At 40.9% G+C, this 18,170-nt stretch overlaps 1 protein-coding gene across 3 annotated transcripts in view; it reads right to left on the minus strand.

The window, feature by feature from the left end:
* KLF12 (KLF transcription factor 12) overlaps positions 1-18,170 on the minus strand; it is a 441,113-nt gene that overhangs the window by 355,699 nt on the left and 67,244 nt on the right. The window contains exon 2 of one of the 3 annotated variants that reach the window (XM_060128877.1): positions 5,439-5,485. The exons of the other annotated variants lie outside the window; for them this stretch is intronic. The gene's annotated coding sequence lies outside the window, so the exon portion shown is untranslated. The remainder of the gene's footprint in view (positions 1-5,438; positions 5,486-18,170) is intronic. 3 annotated transcript variants of the gene reach the window in all.

Here is an 18,170-nt window from a genome sequence, read left to right on the forward strand (position 1 = left end):
CCTGATGGAGGGCCATTCTGTCCGGGCGAACACAGCAGTAAGGAAACTGAGACAAAAGAACTCACTCCAACTTCCTAACAGACACACAGAAGGCCTCATGGAAAAATGGAAATTAACCTCTGTGTGTGCATGACTGTGTGTACACTCTCTACTTCCATAATGGCTTCAGTGTTTCTTGATATTTTACTAAAATACAGTAAATCCAGATTACAGAAGCAACTTGGTCCCTGGACAGGACAACCAGTTAAAGCTACCACTCTCCCATTTCTAAAGAGCACTGATTAATTAATTAACGAAAAGGGACAAAAGTAGCATGTGCTGTACAAAGACAGACGAAGTGGGCTTAAATTTTTCTCTAAGTAAGCGTTCCTTGAGGAAGGTTGGCATTTCTCTACTCCAGATAATATTTATGTTTTCAATAAAGCCTGAAATGTAAAAATTGGACTATGGATCTAGTTATAATACATTAGGCAAGTCCTCAGAGCAACTGCTGTTTACGTTGAAAGAGGCGAGTGAGAGAGCATTACATCCATTAAACACTCCTAAAGGGTTCCATGTTTCCCAATAATCCTGTAAGGATTCTAGTCTTATTGTCAGAAACAATAAACAATACTCTTGAGCAGATCATATTTCATTTTATGCCTTTTTGGCAAACTGCAAAAAGAAAAAAAAATGATGTGGTCAATAAATGAATAACTCCTCCAGTCAGAACATTAATAAAAACCCTCTTACACTTTGCCCTTAGATAAATGACTCATGAGAGGGCCCAGGAAAATAAACCACCTCACAAAAACATCAGTGAGAGAGAATAACCTATTAGTTCCCAACTGCAGAGGAATGGAAGAAAAACTACCCAGAAACAAGGCCTCTTATTCCACAATGTGACCACAACTACTTCTACCCTCTTCCGTTGCCACCATTTTTATTTGGGACCTCCAACTTTACATCTGTAAAATGGGATAATAAAAACGCCCCGGCAGCAACAAGCACACCGTGTACCCAGATCTTGGTTTCTAGTATCATTCGCTAATAACAGGAACCAGGTCTCCTTGGAAAAATGTCTGATTCTAGGACTGAGGCAGGAGATATATAAAATGAGTATGTAGCATCTGTAGCGACAGAAAGTAAGGAAGAAAAGGAGGGAGAGGGAAAGGCAAGGGTAAAGGGAAGAAAAGGCAAAAAAAAAAAAAAAAACACAGGGAATTCCCTGGCCGTCCAGTGGTTAGGACTCCACGCTTTCACTGCAGAAGGCCCAGGTTCAATTCCTGGTAAGGGAACTTAAGGTCCCACAAGCTGTGCTGCACAGCTAAAACAAACAAACCACAAAAAAACACAATAAGGGGGTTTGTCAAAGGGATACAAGGACCAACTAAAAGAGTCCCCAATGCCAACACTAGAACAATCTGAGTAACAAAATTAAGTAGTATTAGGGGCTTCCCTGGCGGCGCAGTGATTGAGAGTCCGCCTGCCGATGCAGGGGACACGGGTTCGTGCCCCGGTCTGGGAAGATCCCACATGCCGCGGAGTGGCGAGGCCCATGAGCCATGGCCGCTGAGCCGGCGCGGTCGGAGCCTGTGCTCCGCAACGGGAGAGGCCACAACAGTGAGAGGCCCACGTACCGCAAAAAAAAATAAAAATAAAAATAAATTAAGTAGTATTAGATTATAACCCAAAAGTATAAAATAACCATGAGTCTATATTAATATGTGTTTAGATAGATAAAAATAGACAGACAGATAAATAAGAGACAACAGACAAATCTCATGAGTTGAAGTAGTCCAAATAATCTTTGTGTACACTTCACCCTCAAGGAGGAAGCGCACAACTCCCCACTCTTCAAGTGTAGGGAACACAGGGCGACTTCCTTCCAAGAAGTAACGGTAAGGAAAGAAAGAAAGAGGATAACTTTACAGTGTAGAAACCTGACCAACCCTATCTCAGCCAGGTAACCAAGGTCAGCATCGACAGTGATAAATCATTCTGACAGCATATACTGTTGATCTGATGTCATGACAATGGCACTTTAGCTCTGTGATCCTCCTCTTAAAGAGGTATAACCCCAGACTAACCATGAGAAGGACATCAGACGAATACCAATTGAGACTCACTCTACAAAATATTTGACCAGTACTCTGCAAACTGTCAAAGTCATCAAATATAAGGAACGTCTGACAAACTGCCACAGCCGCGAGAGGCCAAAGAGGCATGACCCCAAAATGTAGTGTGGGGTGCTGGATGGGATCCTAGAACAGGAAAAGGACAGTGGATAAAAACTGCAAAGATGGGAATCAGGTATGAACTTACAATAATGTATCCATATTGATTCACTCATTGTAATAAACATATCATAGAAATGTAAAGTGTTTGTAACGGGGAAACTGCGCGTGGGTGTATGAGAACTCTCTGTACTATCATCACTTTTTTTTTTCTGTAAATCTAAAGTTTTTCAAAAATAAAGTTTATTTTTAAAAATGCCTGACTAACCTTCTACGCAAGGCTAAGTTTTTTTTTAAGTTTATGGAAGGGGAGTTATTGTTCAATGGATATCAAGTTACAGTAATACAAGATGAGCAAGTTCTAGAGATCTGATGTGCAACATAGTACCTATAGTTAACAACATCGTGCTGTGCACTTAAAAATATGTTAAGTGAATTCCCTGGTGGGGCAGTGGTTAAAAATCCACCTGCCAATGCAGGGGACCCAGGTTCAATCCCTGGTCCGGGAAGATGCCACATGCCACGGAGCAACTAAGCCCATGTGCCACAACTACTGAGACTGCGAGCCACAACTACTGAGCCCACATGCCACAACTACTGAGCCCATGCGCCTAGAGCCTGTGCTCCACAACAAGAGAAGCCACCGCAATGAGAAGCCCGCACACCGTAACAAAGAGTAGCCCCTGCTGCCGCATCTAAAGAAAGCCTGCGCACAGCAACGAAGACCCAACACAGCCAAAAAGAAAAAGAAAATAAAAAATGTTAAGAGGGTACATCTCATTTTAAGTGTTCTTAACCATTAAAAAATATAACGAAGAGACAAACTCTTGGGAGGCAATGGATATGTTTACTACCCTTGATTATGATGACAGTATTATGAATGTACAGATGTTCAAACTCATCAAATTATATACATTAAATACATGCAGTTTTTTGTGTGTATCACACCTCAATAAAGCCATAAAAAAAGTTTATAGAAGTATTTAGTTTGTTCACAAGCTACAACACCTGTAGTCTTAAAACATGTTTTAAAAATTATACTTTTCCATTTGTTTTCCAAAAGAAACAACATATTCCGTTTCATTTTGAGGGGCTCTTAGAGATTTGCTTTTTCACCTGATAAAAAGAAACTGGGGTCAGCTGTGACACTGCGTGGGGCCTTTCAAGAGGCTCCCAGGAGAAAAAGAAGAGTTACTTGCAAAGATTACAAATTGGAATTGAACCATATAAGGTTGTTTCTTGCCTACAGTTGAGGCAGTCTGCTCAGATATACTGTAACCACTCTAATAAGGAATGCTTAATTATCACTAATAGAAATGACCTCTATTTAGAAAAACATTATTATGATTTTTTTTACCACAGATATTTTCACCTGATCATCTTACTACTGTATTCTATATAGGCAAAGAATACTTTGTACTTCCTTACTACATCATTCATTTCATTTATTATTTCTTTACTGTCATCGATTTGCCTAATGAATAAAATCATTCATTTTAACATTCATTGCATTCTTTGTAAAGGACTACTGAAAAACAGAAAAAGCAAGACATTTACATATTTTTTAAATCACAGCAATATGAAGATTAATTATCCATAACGCAACTAGACATATATAATATTTATCTTCCCAGCATCTTCTCGGGACCAGCCCTGCTTCATCCTAGAGAAATTCTGCTTAGTCCGTGTGTTTGGGTACGGATGTCCCTCCGCCTAGAGCCCAGGAATGGGCATGTGACCCTGGCCTAACTGATCTGAGCATTCTCCCCCATGGTCACCTCTGACTGGTTTAGAGAACAGGTAACAGGAACAACTGTTAAGTTATCAGAAGAAGTGCTTGCTCTTTCTCTGAGAATATAAATGTCTTTATGACACAGGCAACCAGCAGCCATGCAGTTACCACACTTGAACCGTCTGAGAATAAAGCAAGCAGAGCGACAAACCTGAAAAGTGAATAGAGAAAGTGAGCACTAGTGACATAATTTAAACTGCTGCATGGGGCAGGACTTAAAAACAGCTTCACCTCTTGGATGGACCCATTCCGTAAGCCAATAAACCATAAACCTGTTTTTGATTAAGCAAGTTTGAGGTGGTATATCATCAGTTAAGATTGGGTTTAGCTGCAAAAGTCAGCAAACTTAAAAGGACAGTGGCTTAGACATGACTGCAATTTCTATCTATAGCATTCAGAATGCAGAGTCAAGGGCTGGTATGGAAGTTCTGCTCCCCCAAGTCTTACAGAACCACGCACATTCTAGCTCACGGCATCACCATTCCTAGAGTCAGACCCCCTCTCACGAGTTTAATCCTACAGTTAGACCTCCTGCCATTGCGTCACATGTCACACACAGAAAGGAAGAAGGGAGGAAGATGTGAGGTAAAGGGAATGCACTAGGTGACTTTACAGGTGGGTTCGTAGCAGCCACTTACAGTAAGTTCTTACTGGCTGGAACTTACTCGGCCACATTCAGAGGCTAGAAAATGTCAGTCACCCTTCTTCTGGGCAGCCACGCACACAACTAAAAATTCTATTGTCACAGAAGAAGGAAAGAACAGAGATTTTGGGACAATCAGTCCCTGCCAATCTGGGTGTCTACAATTTCCAACTAAGGCAACTTATACAAATCATATACTACGTAATAGGTGTTCTTTCAATGACTGTAATTTAAAAGCAAGAAACTTTAAGGCATTAAATCACTGCAGTACTTACATTTTGGGAATCCCACACAACAATGACACATTTAGAATCCAGCAATATGAGCATCTAATTTCACATTTTAGAAAACCAAAATTTTGAGAGTAGAGCTTTATCATGTGGCCCAAGTTGTTAACATAAGGATACAAATTCAATTAGGAATTAACACTACAATATCTAAAGAAATTCTACAAAGAAAAAGACAAGAGACTCAACAGAAAAATCTGCTAAAACATATGGATACATGATTGACAGAAAGGGAAACAAAAATGGCCAACAAGAATATGACTGGGATTAAGAGCAGACTGATCATACACATTGACTTTCACGCTCTCCTCTACTCAAATAAAATGAGAGGTAATAGATTTTTCTTTTGGCATAGAACGTGAGATGAGTCAATCACAGCAAAAAAAAATTTCTGGAAAGGCAAAAAGCAGATGGAAGAAAGGTAAATGATTTAGCAGACCCTAGAAAGCTGAATGAAGATAAGCCAATTGTGAGGAAAACTGAGAAGCAATCTCACTTACCCGACAAAACCTTCCAGGATCTGGGAGGCTGTCAGCTCCACTTGACTCTAGAAAAGGGGGTAACATTCAGCTGTATCAAGGGAAACTGGCCGAGAATCCCTCTAAGAGTTATTTAGATCTCCAGATGCCCTACCTTATTGAACACAGATGAGCGCCCTCCCCAATCCTAGAAGACCGGTGGTTCACTCTCGGGATAGAGGAAAACATGGGGCTTCTACTGGGAGTCCAGGGACACCGTGTGAGTGAGGGAATCATATGGAGGACAGAGTACGGGGGGAGCAGACTGCTGAGGTGTCATGTCCAGTTTTCTTCCCAGTCAGGTTGCAAATGGCTGCCTGGCCTATACCTGTAGGCAGGAGTCTGGAAGCTCTTTCTTTGAGAACCTAATTGGTCCTAGAATCAAGCCTACAGATATTCCCTGCCATTTGGGGCTCCACAAGTAGTAGCCCAGGGAGGTGACTCTGCTGAGAAGCCCACATTCCAGTACAGAGCTTACAGGAAGCTGCTGAGTGCTCCAACCAGAGATTACAGTGATTATAAATGCATTCAAAAAACAAGAGGACATCATTAACAAAGGATTACTATAAGAACAAGTGATTTTTAGAAATTAAAAATGTGACAGTAAAAAAATGAAATAAAAGGATGGGAAGATGATGACGACATGCTCTTTCAGAAAGCAGAACTGAACACAAAGGAGGAGTAAAACAATAACTGGAATTGAAGAAAATTGGAATTGAAGTCCAGGATGTGCAACGTGGGAATATGGGAGTTAAAGAGAAAACAGAAAATGGAGATGAGGACGGCATCAAACAAACACAACCGTCCTGCTCCCCAAACTCTGGTTGCCTGAACTGAATAGATAATGAAAATAAATTTTGAGGTAGTACTCTCTGGAGGAAACACTATTCCTGGATCCTCTGACACGTTCCGCTCTGGTTGCTTGCTACGTGAACTCAGTAAATGAATCAATTTGGATAACAAGGGATGTCTGCATTTGAAAAAAGAAATTTCCCTAAAACAAGGGTTTAAAAGTTGACACAACTATAAAACCAGCTGCAAATGATAGAAACTGCAAGATTTGATGAAAACCGATCACACAGAGGCACATCATTGAGAAATTCAGAACACCTGCAACAGGAAGACACTTCTACAAGATTCCAGAGAGAGAGAGAGAGAAAAAGCAAGGGGGCGGGGGGAGGAAAGGTCATCAACAAAAGTACTGGGAATCATGACGGCATTCAAACAGAAGCTGGAGTGGAGGAATGCCTTCAAAATCCCAAAGGAAAATCATGTCCAACCCTGAATTCCAGACCGAACCACAATGTCAATGAAATATAAAAGTAAAGGTATGTTAGGTGTCAAAAATTTACATCTCCTACAAGGACTCTTCTCAGGAAGGAGGAGATGCACAGCAAAGAAGGAGGTAAACAAAGGAGGAGGAATCATGAGATAAGGGAATAGAGGGCTCAAGAGAGAGGAAAGAACTGACAGCTATGGGGCCCCAGGACCGGAGCTGTGCACGAGGCAGGGCAGCACCATAGGCCCCAAGAAGAAGGATCTGACACAACACCCCAGGAATCTAAACGCACAGAGGGGAGAATCAGACAACTCGGGGATTGGAGCAATGATAAGAATATTCAAAACTCGGTAAACAAACAATCAGACAAAATTTATAAGAAAGGAAGAGTAAACGCTGAGCACAGCACAGCTTTGAGTCGTGTCTCCAAAGGTTTAATTACATAAACACTTAATATGGATTGAACCAAAGCTGACACAGCTACACTGGAGAGACAGCAAAGCTGTGGGTTTGGTGGGGGCAGGCAGAGGGGTGTGGAGAGGAAAAGGGCTCAATCCTGTATTACACACTGGGAAGTCGGCAGGTAAGGGCTAACACTAAGGGAAACAAAGAGAGTAGTTCCTCAGAGGGCAGAAAAACAGGGTGAAGAAAACAAGCAAAGACTTGCTGCTGCTTCTTACCCAGCTGTGTTGGTCAATCTGACTGTTTAAGCTATGTGCAAACAAAATTTTAATGAAAACTAAGAAACAAAATGAGAATCCCGGACAGATGTGGGAGGGCGTTCCACGTGGAGTGATGCACAGTGAGGAGACCCTACCATGTGTCAGGGATCATGGGGGACTGTAGGAGCCGAGACTAAGAAAACACCATGGACCAGCCACACCGTGGTGGTGAGGCCAGATGGGGGCGGGCAATTCACAGAAGAAGAGCTAACCTCACACGCAGAGGATGTAAAGCCATTAAGGGATCTGGGGTAGAAGATCCATGAGGCACATTTAGGGGGATGAATCTGGTAGTGCTGAGCAAGGGGCACTGGGGAATGAGAGGCAGAGGCGCCAGTTAGAACGATATTTCAACAGTCCAAGAAGAGTTAATGAGCACGAGTTTCCAAAAAAAGGCTAAGGATAGTATAATGAGGGAGAGAGAGTAGGAGAGAGGTTAAAACTCACTAGAAATCAAGGAAATACACATCAGAACAACAACCTATTACTTCATATCTATCAGAATGGTGTAGAATGAGAAAGGAGAATAATATCAAGGTTTTGCAGTGATTTGGAACAAGGGAAAATTTGACATGCAGCTGCTGCATGTTTAAACTTGTAGAGCCATTATGGAAAAAATAAAAATATGGCAGTAATTAGTGAAATTAAGTATGTTTAAGCCCTATCTGATCACTCATCTTAAAGATACATGTTTGGAAACGTTGACGGCAACACTGTAGTAATGGGAGTTGAAGGCATGGAGGTATACACTAGGGAATGGAAAAGTAAAATATAGTAGGTGAATGTTACAGAATACTATGCAGGAGTAAGAACTGATACCAAAGTAGATATAACTTAAAAATACAGTGTTAGGTGAGAACTGTAAAAAAGAGAAATGAGTTTTATAACGTAGAACCATGTATGAAAATCAACACTTACAAACACCACTGACAACTCTGCAAGGGCTCCTGCACATCTAGGGACATAACGCCACATCGGAATGTGTGCTTGGCTGGTTGTGAGAAGCAGGGCGTGACCAGGGGAAGAGGAATGCAAGAGGGCATCAAAGACAAAGGAAGTGAAATGACTGAAACAGGAGAGGAGCCTTCCAGGTAGCAATAAAGGAGGTAAAGTCCAATGGACTGAAGTGAAATGACTGAAACAGGAGAGGAGCCTTCCAGGTAGCAATAAGGGAGGTAAAGTACAATGGACTCAACTGTCTACAGCAGAGGATCAAAAACACCAACACTGCTCAACACTAAACCCCACCCCCAAAGAAAGACAGAAAGACGGACAGAATTGGGATGAAGTAGATAGAAATATAAGGGGTGTCAAGTACAAAAAAAAAAAGAGGATTTAGAATCAGAAGACATGGATTTCAAGTCTGGCTCCCAAATCTTCTAGGTATATGGCCTAAAATAAATATTTTACCTTCTATGCCTCATTTTCCTTATGCATATAAAAGGAAGATACTGTAACTTCTGCTTAGAGTAACTGTGAGAATTAAACTAGAAAATTTTCTATAAATGTCAGGTTGCTTTTAAGCCCAGAAACTGGAAGACAGTCCAAATTTAAAGTGGCCCTTATGTGGCATCACAAATGTGGTATACAGTGTGTCGATCTCTGGGATACAGTGCCATAGACAAACAGTCTCGTGGTACCCACCTGCTGCCCAGTAGATAATTCTGAGAATTACAGTTTTGAATCAATTGTTGTGTTTTTTTGTAAGTTTTCTACTGGTTCCCACCTTGAGAAGACTACTTCTACTGAAAATAAGTTTTCTGACACTCCATGGAAAGGAAATCACAAAGCGTCCATTTATCAAAGCTGAGAATCACATTAATAGCCAAGGAAGCAGGCTACCTACCCCGCCCAACATCACACTCCATCATCTTGGCCTGGATCACAGCACACACAATTCAAATGGGAGAATTCTTTCCCCGAAGCAAGTTTCCATTATATTTCAGTTCCCTAAATTTTAAAGGCAGTGTCCCTTGGACATGAGTAGGCCACTCACAGCCGTGAGTAAAGAATCAAGAATCAAACATAAACCCTTCTAGAAAATGTCACCCTTCCTGGTGTCTGTTCTTTTCTCCCATTGCCACAGCTGAGAGGAAAAGCTGCAGGGCAACTAGCCTCCTCTCCCTTGCATATAATCTGCTCATTTCTTCCTCAAATTTCCAAAACACTCCACTCCTCAGCTGCTAGGCCTCTCTTCATCATCTCTGCCAATTAACACATTGCTCTCCCTCTAAAATCTTCGCAGTCTTCCCAGCTGCCCTGTGCTCTCCATCCACCACAGTCATACCAGCAATAATTTTAAAAGCACATGCATATTAACTTACACCTCATCAGTAGAAAGCCATTGTTTCAGGAAACTCTATTATGTAGATTTTTTTTGTCCATATGTTTACAATGAGCATCTTCAGATACTTGCTATTATAAACTGAAATATCCAAAATAATTAAGGATGAACTATGTATCAAAGTTGGTTATTATCTAACCTAATTCTATTAAATATAATAGTTATAGAGAAAAATCTCATTTGTGGTGAAAAACTGTATTCCAAAGCGAGAGAGTGGCATGGACATATATACACTACAAAACGTAAAATAGATAGCTAGTGGGAAGCAGCCGCATAGCACAGGGAGATCAGCTCAGTGCTTTGTGACCGCCTGGAGGGGTGGGATAGGGAGGGTGGGAGGGAGGGAGACGCAAGAGGGAAGAGATATGGGGACATATGTATAACTGATTCACTTTGTTATAAAGCAGAAACTAACACACCATTGTACAGCAATTATACTCCAATAAAGATGTAAAAAAAAAAACACATTGTATAAAATTTTTTAAAATTAAAAAGAAATATATGTAAAAAAAAAACCTGTATTCCAAACAGAATTTATACTTAATACATATTCCTTATAATAGAACTCTCAACTTCCCATGAAACTGCAAGAATCATGATGGCAAGAAATACCACCTACCACTTTCAACAGTACCATTACTACTATTAATGAATGATAGTAATATAATAATAAACAATAAGGATTATCACGTGTCAGGCACCATATTAAGTCCTTTCCATGTATTAATTCATTTAACACTCAGCAACCCTGTGAGATAGAGTTAACTTCCCTGTTTCATAGAGGAGGAAACCAGCATAGAGAGAAGGTAAAGACTGGCCAAAGACACAAGCCGTGGAGCAGGATGAAAAGCCAAGCAGTCAGAGGCTAGCGCTGTTCACCATTCAACACACTGCCCGCACTGGCTTCAAAACAGCCAGAACACGGCTTCCCTGGTGGCGCAGTGGTTGAGAGTCCGCCTGCCGATGCGGGGGACACGGGTTCGTGCCCCGGTCCAGGAAGATCCCACGTGCCGCGGAGAGGCTGGGCCCGTGAGCCGTGGCCGCTGAGCCTGCGCGTCTGGAACCTGTGCTCCGCAACGGAAGAGGCCACAACAGAGAGAGGCCCGCATACCGCAGAAGAAATATATATATATAAACAGTGGAGCTTCCCTACGTGGGTACTGGACTTCACACACTGCAGATGTTCAGTAAGTATAGAATGAATGTGTGAAAACTTAAATTATTGCATGAACCTCTCTGGATGAGAAAATGTGCTAAAAAGATTGCTTTAAAATTATATTATTACATTGTCGAGAAGGAATATGAAGTGGAGGAAAAGCAGAAAATCTTTTGGCATATCACTGTGACTCTTCAGAAGGGTAAATGAGACTAGAGACTCATATTCACTGACAAACGGGAGAACAAACTCATTTTGTGGGACTAGTGACCACAGAGTATTTTTAGGAACATTTCAAGGCTTATTAGTTCTGGGGTGGGGTGGGGTGTGATGAATTGGGAGATTGGGATTGGCAATATATACACTAATGTGTATAAAATAGATAACTAATAAGAACCTGCTGTATAAAATAATTAAAATAAAATTCAAAACTTCCAAAAAAAAAGTAATTTAACTTATAATTTCTTATATGATATCCCAATCCCAGTAAACTTTTCCATGTATTCCATCATATAAAATAGGATTAAGATATGTTAAATTTAAAGCTGCTCCTATCTTCAACATGTATTTCAGACAACTCATAGCATCAAAATTCTTAGACCCAAGGGGGTTAAAAACCAAACACAGAAAGTTCATCCCTAACTCCAAAGACTTACAACCACCAGGCTACGCAAAACAGCTAGGACAATTCATAAAAAGAAGTCAAAGCAACTAACTCAGAGTGATCATTTAAACTTCTAGACGCTTTAGCCAGAAATAATTTATACATGATACAGAATACAAAAAAAAAAACAAAACAAGTTGAGGGCCTTATTGTCAGGAGCTGGAGTTTCTTCATCAGCAACTTTAGTGCCACAGAGACTCAGCTCACGGAGGTCTGCATCAGCTCCCTTGCAGGGGCCACGTCCAAGACCTGACACTGGCGGGAGGAGCAAGCAGGGAAGGGCAGGGAAAGGCAGGGAAGTGGATACTTGGTTTTAAGATGACAGAACACAAGGGAACTCTGGGGCTGGCAAACTGAAATGACTCATTTTACAAATGAGAAAATACCTCATGACTTACCCGGCAGCACAGAGCTAATGCAAGACAACTTCAAGATCAGAGCCCAGGGCCATTCTCGCGGCTGTGCTGCCTCACTGTTCATGGAATTTTTTGGTGTTCTGAACATAGTAGCGTGCCTACATATTTTACTGACTACATTAACTCAGGGGTTTTCATTTTCTGGACACTGTACAGTACTTTCCATTCTTGACAGAACTGCTTGTTCCTCATTTGCCAAAGTAAAAACAAAAGGAATACACGAGGACCTGCACAGCACAGGAAACTCTACTCAACACTTTAATAACCTATATGGGAAAAGAATCTAAAAAAGAATAGATATATGCATACGTATAACTGAATCACTTTGCTGTTCACCTGAAACTAACACAACACTGTAAATCAACTATACTGCAATAGAAAGTAAAAAAATTTTAAATAAAAAAACAAAAGCAAAAGGAATATGCCTATTATCTTATTAGGAAAAATGACTCACGAGCTTAAACATCTTCAATGCACCACTATCCTAATTAAAAATTAGTGAGCAAAGAATGACTTTAAAGAAAATAATAAAAATCCATTATACTGTACTTTGTATTGACGCATGAACTCTACTCCAAAGCATCATGACATCCCTATAAAAAAAAGTGGGGAAAAATTATAATAATTAAAATCTTATGGGCAGGGAAAGAGAAGTTAAATTTCTTGCTCAAGGGCATCTAGCAGGATGGATAACACTGAACAAAACTTTTCATGCCCCAGGAAAGTAACCATTGATGACAATACTAAATATTTAAAAAGCACCAGATGGTGGAAAAACTGGACAGCTACAGGTAAAAGAATGAAACTAGAACACTTCCTAACACCACACACAAAAATAAACTCAAAATGGATTAAAGACCTAAATGTACGGCCAAACACCATCAAATTCTTAGAGGAAAACATAGGCAGGACACTCTATGACATAAATCACAGCAAGATCCTTTTTGACACACCTCTGAGAGGAATGGAAATAAAAACAAAAATAAACAAATGGGACCTAATGAAACTTAAAAGCTTTTGCACAGCAAAGGAAACCATAAACAAGACAAAAAGAAAGCCCTCAGAATGGGAGAAAATATTTGCAGATGAAGCAACTGACAGAGGATTAATCTCCAAAATTTACAAGCAGCTCATGCAGCTCAATATCAAAAAAACAAACAACCCAATCCAAAAACGGGCAGAAGACCTAAATAGACATTTCTCCAAAGAAATTATACGGATTGCCAACAAACACATGAAAGGATGCTCAACATCACTAATCATTAGAGAAATGCAAATCAAAACTACAATGAGGTTATCACCTCACACCAGTCAGAACGGCCATCATCAAAATATCTACAAACAGGGCTTCCCTGGTGGTGCAGTGGTTGAGAGTCCACCTGCCGATGTAGGGGACACGGGTTCGTGCCCCGGTCAGGGAAGATCCCACATGCCACGGAGCGGCTGGGCCCGTGAGCCATGGCCGCTGAGCCTGTGCGTCCAGAGCCTGTGCTCCACAACGGGAGAGGCCACAACAGTGAGAGGCCCGCGTACCGCAAAAAAATAATAAAATAAATATCTACAAACAATAAATGCTGGAGAGGGTGTGGAGAAAAGGGAACCCTCTTGCACTGTTGGTAGGAATGTAAATTGATACAGCCACTATGGAGAACAGTATGGATGTTCCTCAAAAAACTAAAAATAGAACTACCATACGACCCAGCAATCCCACTACTGGGCACACACCCTGAGAAAATCATAATTCAAAAAGAGTCATGTACCACAATGTTCACTGCAGCTCTATTTACAATAGCCAGGACATGTCAACAACCTAAGTGTCCATCAACAGATGAATGGATAAAGAAGATGTGGCACATATATACAATGGAATATTATTCAGCCATAAAAAGGAATGAAATTGAGTTATTTGTAGTGAAGTGGATGGACCTAGAGTCTGTCATACAGAGTGAAGTAAGTCAGAAAGAGAAAAACAAATACCGTATGCTAACACATATATATGGAATCTAAGGGGGAAAAAAATGGTTCTGAAGAACCTAGGGGCAGGACAGGAATAAAGATGCAGACATAAGAGAATGGACTTGAGGACATGGGGTGGGAGGAAGGGTAAGTTGGGATGAAGTGAGAGAGTGGCATGGACATATATACACTACCAAATGTAAAATAGCTAGTGGGAAGCAGCTGCATAGCACAGGGAGATCAGCTCGGTGCTTTGTGTCCACCAAGAGAGGTGGGATAGGAGGGTGGGAGGGAGACACAAGAGGGAGGGTATATGGGAATATATGTATACGTATAGCTGATTCGCTTTGTTATACAGCAGAAACTAACACACCATTGTAAAGCAATTATACTCCAATAAAGATGTTAAAAATAATAATAATAAATTAAAAATTAGAAAAAAAATAAAAATCACCAGGAAAGTCATGTCAAGAGAAACTACCAAAGAAAAGTTAACTGCAAGTTTTAGTAAGTCAAATCCTGCCCCTTACTCTCTCACCAAAATGCTTTGCAGTCTTAGCATCAAGCAAGTTGGAAATTTAGACTTCTACTTCTCAAATCCATTCCATTCACTTAAATGACTTTAAAAAGAAAAACCCTGGCTGCAAAGCAATTTATTAGGAGAAAAGAATACATGATGCTTGTGCTAATGGGCCACAATAACAAATCAATGCAAGGCATTTACTTTGCCATTGAAGTATCTGAGGATACTTGTAAATTTTACTTTCTTGGTTCTTAACAAGATGTAACAGAAAGCAACAAGGCTTGCTGCCCCAGTTAAGTGTGGTTCTACACCACTGTGCACATATGATGCTCATCTCCAGAGTTCGAAAGCAGACTGTAGGCACAATCAAGATTCTTTAACCTACTTCCCATGGTAATATTACAAGGCCCTTCAGCCTTTGCGCAGGTCTTAACTTCTTTGCAGGCAGAGCCCACTGTGGCCCAACACATGAAACAGTCAAGATGCATCCAAAGAGGGGTTTTCATTTAACGTAGGAGGGTATGGATAAGCAACCGTGACAGAAGAAAAACAACAGCATCAGTCCACCCCAAACACAGTTGTTCCAGGCAGCAGGCGGCCAGGAAGCAAGGGCTATAAAGCACCAAGCCCAGGACCAGGATAAACGGCGGCACGGTAAGGCCCAGGAATGAGTCCAACGTGCAGTTGGCAAAGCAGGCATGAATAACAATAGCCAAAACCACCACCCCAAGAGCAACAGTGGATTGTACAGATGGGCAAGGAAGGCAGAGGACACAGAGACAGGAAGCATCAAGCGTGAGTGGGGCCCAACCACTTTAAAAGCTATTCTCAACCCACCGCAGGGAAGATGGACATGCTTGGGACCACGGATACAGATGATGGGCGTGCTTGGGACCACGGATACAGATGATGGGCGTGCTTGGGACCATGGATACAGATGATGGGCCTGCTTAGGACCATGGATACAGATGATGGGCGTGCTTGGGACCACGGATACAGACAAATGGAACACCTGCCTGAAGAGTGGGAAGGAAGAGGAAAGGGGCAAGTGGTTCCCACCCAGAGAAGACGTTTTTAACAGGAGTTAAGAGGTGTGGGAAGTATGAGAGAGGACGGAAAAGAGAGAGATGGAGGGGAAAACGGAGAAAAGAATGGAGCCCAAGCTAGGATTTGAAGTGAAAACCATGGACCATATTGAGGGTACACACCAGGGCATCAGTTATGCAACATACATGTAACCCAAATTTCACTGACTGTCACTTCTTTCTGAAGCATCTGTTAGGGGATTTTTTTTTTCCCTGTATGTTTGTTGGTAGTTTTTTAAGGCCTGCTTTTATTGCTCACTTGTCATTCTACTTACAGTAAAGATTAATAACACTGCATATGGTGTGTGATGAATAAGAAATCCAACTTATATGGCACTATGTATAAAATTATGCAGTATATCCCTTTGAGTGTATAAGAATCCCACTTAACATGAAGAGTTTCCTATGCAGAGAAAAGAAGTGAAACTTATTTGTGTATTTGTCATGCTTTGGTCTGCAAATAGGCTCAGAAAAGTAATCTGTGAAAATGAAAACTGTGTTACCCGACGATACTGTCAAACTGAAAAACGTTTTTTAAAGTTACAGTAAACTTCAACTCATCCAAAATCTACTCAACCAAAAAGCCAAGATTAACATAATTTGTTTTGGCTTTAATTCTACATGTAAAAGAGGACTGGAAAAATAAAAGCCATGTCTGCCTTCTTTGGGAGGGAAGGGGGATGAAATTCAACTCAGTGGGAAAAAAATCTGCCTACTTCCCCTTTCATTGTGAGGCCTCTAACAGAAAGGGGAAAGCAAAGATTTGGAGTTAGAAATTATTAATGATTCTTTAGACAAGCAAAAGGAGATTCAGAACTGGGCACCAGGGTCAGGGGAAGTTGTAGTGCTCTGCATAACATAAGAGCTCAGAATTATTTTTTTAACTTACTGGGAGCCATTAAGGGACGAGAGAAGGAGGGTCAAGGTGAATGATGGGTGGCCAGGCACAAGTTGTTGGATCCTGACAAGGGAACTTTTAAAATATGGTCTAGTATTCAATTCCAAGCTTTTTTTTGTTTCTGGAGGTCTAACTTTTCAGTTTCCCTTATCTTCATAAAGTTAATTCTACATGGTCTTCTGATAAAAAGGAAAAAGCAAGGGCAAGGGGTTGAGTGCTTGTGTGAAGAGGTACAAAGTGCAACAGGATAGCAGGTTCGAGACAGTGAGACAGAGACAGGCTGGGGCCAGCTGTCCCCAGCCTCTGCCCAGCCCCAGAGCCCGGGAGGGAGCTCTGACCTCCTCCCGTCGCTTTTGAAAAGGGTCCAACTAAATTCACTGGACTCTCAAAGAATAGGTTACAGTAGGTTTTCTACTCCGAGGAGACAGATTTAAAGCAATCAAAATGGTAGCTACTATAGGATGGCCTTTTAAAACCAGAGCACTCTGTTAGTATAAGTAGAATTGGCTGTCAATGAAAAAGAAAATTTTCAAGATATGTATCTATGAGTTGCCTCCATCTCTTAAACAAGAATAACAAACTACTTTTCCTGTCAGCTAGTCATGGACATGCAGGGGAGGCGAGTTAAACTGCTGGCCACAAAGTACAACTTAATTTAACGGCTTTAAAAGAAAATGTATTCTCCTTTAAAAATGGGTATAGAATTCAAAAATCATTAGAGACAGCAACTCTTAAAAGTTGTTTTTGTCATACATAAGAGAAATGAGGAAAGACAAAACAACAGAAAAATAAAATGAGGAAAAATAAAATAAAATACAAAGGGAGAAGAATAAGATGATGGGTGAAAAGGAAGGAAGCCAAGAAAATACAGTGAGGAGAAGAATCGGATGAAGAGAGAGATGGAGACACGGGGGAGAGAAAAACAAAAAGTGAAACAGAGTTAATGCAGCCACTTCTTCACAAGTTTCTCAGAGCCTCAGTTTTCTCATCCATAGAACAGGTACAAAGAAATCTCTCTCATAACTTTACCATCATCATTTAAATAATATATGCAAAAATCTCACATAAAAATGCATACCCATATACAGTCATGAGTAAGAAGTGGAAGCAAAAGAGAGGAGATCTTAATATATAAAATGACCGTGAATGAAACCTTCCATTGTGAACTTGGGGGTGTTCCTACAACCTACTCCGAAATGTTCACTGACCTCTATTCACAGGTTTTAATGTCTTGAACTTTATTACTGATAGAGCATTCATTTCAGCCCACCAGAAAGAAAATTATTTTCCAGTATACAGGGGTGAGGGCAAATGTAGACCTTGGTCCCTCGTGGGGTCCAATACTCAGACGGAAATGAAACTGAATCCCTCAAACGAGGGCCTTGAGGTATTGAAGAACAAAATAACATTATTAGTCATCTTCCGCACAGGCCAGATTTATTTTGCTCCTTCTACATACCAGACACCACACGAAGGCATTTCAGATCTGTTCTTTCAAAATGTCACAACAAGCCTTTTCGGTAGGTTCTTTTATTAAGTTCATCTTACAAATGAGGGAACTGAGGCCCCAAATATAAGTCACTTGCCCAAGGTCCCAGCAATAAGGGGGAAGTTAGATTTCAAGCCTGGCTTTTCAAAACTATACCAAATTTCGTGACTCTCAAGTTCCTT

Source organism: Lagenorhynchus albirostris, chromosome 18 (genome assembly GCF_949774975.1).
Source record: "Lagenorhynchus albirostris chromosome 18, mLagAlb1.1, whole genome shotgun sequence".
Classification (NCBI taxonomy): domain Eukaryota; kingdom Metazoa; phylum Chordata; class Mammalia; order Artiodactyla; family Delphinidae; genus Lagenorhynchus; species Lagenorhynchus albirostris.